Here is a 2500-nt window from a genome sequence, read left to right on the forward strand (position 1 = left end):
GAGTGTGTGTGCGTGTGTGTGAGTGTGTGTGTGTGTGTGTGTGTGATGTCACACCATACACACCAAAACATACAAAAATACTGTGTCTGCAACACTGCTGAACATCTACACTCTGTTTACTAAAAATTCAAGTTAGTTTTTATAGTTGCAATAAAACAGAAGTGTTTCATTCTTCTGTTTTGTGAAGTACATGCAAGTGTACCAGATTATTGAAAGTGCCCCTATTATGCCATTTTTAAGGTTCCTAATATTGTTTTGGAGTCTCCTACGACAGGTTTACATGCATGCAAGGTTAAAAAAGCACTTTAGTTTTCTCAAAATATGCATTTAATATCATCTCATTTTCTAGTGATTCTCAAACGATTCGTTCGAAGCAGTTCAAAGATTCAGTCTCTCTAAACCCCGCCTCTCCGTGAGCCTACTCTGCTCTGATTGGTCAGATAGCCCGGTCTGTTGTGATTGGTCTACCCCGTTCAGCGTGCGTCGGAAACGATTCGCTCACTGCCATAGTTCTGTATTCTGAACGCTCGATAGAAAATATAAACATCTGTTATTTATCATACTTACAGGTTGTGATTCAGTGGAGCAGCTGGTCCAAATAAACTGGGTACTGATTATAATAGGGCACTTTAAATGTAGGGCGGGATTTGGTTCTGTGCATCAGTTGTTGGTTGGATGTTGAGATGTGGGTGTGGCAGGGGCGGAGTTTTAAAATGAAATATTTGCATGGATGAATTGTGCACAACACGATCATGCTGACTTCAGTGGCTGATGGGGATACAATATTAGGAGACCATTTGTTGATTTTAGAACACAAGAGTTAACTAGTACTGTGTGTGTGTGTGTGTGTGTGTGTGAGTGTGTGTGTGTGTGTGTGTGTGTGTGTGTGTGTGTGTGAGTGTGTGTGTGTGAGTGAAACATACAAAAACATACAAAAATACTGTGTCTGCAACACTGCTGAACATCTACACTCTGTTTACTAGAAATTCAAGTTAGTTTTTATAGTTGCAATAAAACAGAAGTGTTTCATTCTTCTGTTTTGTGAAGTACATGCAAGTGTACCAGATTATTGAAAGTGCCCCTATTATGCCATTTTTAAGGTTCCTAATATTGTTTTGGAGTCTCCTACGACAGGTTTACATGCATGCAAGGTTAAAAAAGCACTTTAGTTTTCTCAAAATATGCATTTAATATCATCTCATTTTCTAGTGATTCTCAAACGATTCGTTCGAAGCAGTTCAAAGATTCAGTCTCTCTAAACCCCGCCTCTCCGTGAGCCTACTCTGCTCTGATTGGTCAGATAGCCCGGTCTGTTGTGATTGGTCTACCCCGTTCAGCGTGCGTCGGAAACGATTCGCTCACTGCCATAGTTCTGTATTCTGAACGCTCGATAGAAAATATAAACATCTGTTATTTATCATACTTACAGGTTGTGATTCAGTGGAGCAGCTGGTCCAAATAAACTGGGTACTGATTATAATAGGGCACTTTAAATGTAGGGCGGGATTTGGTTCTGTGCATCAGTTGTTGGTTGGATGTTGAGATGTGGGTGTGGCAGGGGCGGAGTTTTAAAATGAAATATTTGCATGGATGAATTGTGCACAACACGATCATGCTGACTTCAGTGGCTGATGGGGATACAATATTAGGAGACCATTTGTTGATTTTAGAACACAAGAGTTAACTAGTACTAGTAATCAGTCTAATGTGGGTTCTCTCTAGAGCATGAGTGATATAGTGGTCTATTATTATTTCAAACTAAAGAAATCAGTCCTGTGTGGGATGTGTGTGTAAACGCCGCGCTGCTGAACACTCCTTGTTTTCTCCAGTGGAAACGTCGCTTCGTATGTGCCGCGTCTCCCTCTCGGATGCTTGTGATACCAGAGACGGATCAGGTACTCACACAGATCTGATGTCAGGCCCTAAAAATACCCATAAACCCCCAAACATCCCGAATGGCCACCAGCACACCCTCAGATTAACATTCGATGAACGTGTGATGACATCAGCCTGGGTTCATTTACTGGAGCGAGGCGTCTGCTAAATTAAGAGTGTGGAATAACCTACCACTCAGATTCCTCTGATCCGAGCCCTTAAGACTCATTTCTGCACCCGGGCTTCTAACTATGGTTTTATTTTGTTTTGTTGTTTCATTCTATGCCTAATATTTGCTGCTGTAATTGTTCTCTGGGATGTACAGGCTGATTTAGAAATGTGCTTTAGAAAACAGTCTTTAACTGAAGGTACAGACAGATAGACAGACAGACAGACAGACAGACAGACAGACGGATGGACAAACAGACAGACAGATAGACAGACAGACAGACAGACAGACGGACAAACAGACAGACAGATAGACAGACAGACAGACAGACGGACGGACAGACAGACAGACGGATGGACAAACAGACAGACAGACAGACAGACAGAGAGACAGACAGACAGAGAGACAGATAGACAGACGGACAGAGAGACAGACGGACGGACAGATAGACAGACA

The 2500-nt window shown here is 42.0% G+C and overlaps 1 protein-coding gene across 1 annotated transcript in view; it reads right to left on the bottom strand.

Annotated features, from left to right (window-relative positions):
• LOC107601629 (phosphofurin acidic cluster sorting protein 1-like) overlaps window positions 1–2500 on the bottom strand; it is a 34801-nt gene that overhangs the window by 9723 nt on the left and 22578 nt on the right. The gene's annotated exons all lie outside the window — the stretch shown is intronic.

This window comes from Sinocyclocheilus grahami, unplaced genomic scaffold (genome assembly GCF_001515645.1).
Source record: "Sinocyclocheilus grahami isolate Dianchi unplaced genomic scaffold, SAMN03320097.WGS_v1.1 scaffold309.1, whole genome shotgun sequence".
Taxonomy (NCBI): domain Eukaryota; kingdom Metazoa; phylum Chordata; class Actinopteri; order Cypriniformes; family Cyprinidae; genus Sinocyclocheilus; species Sinocyclocheilus grahami.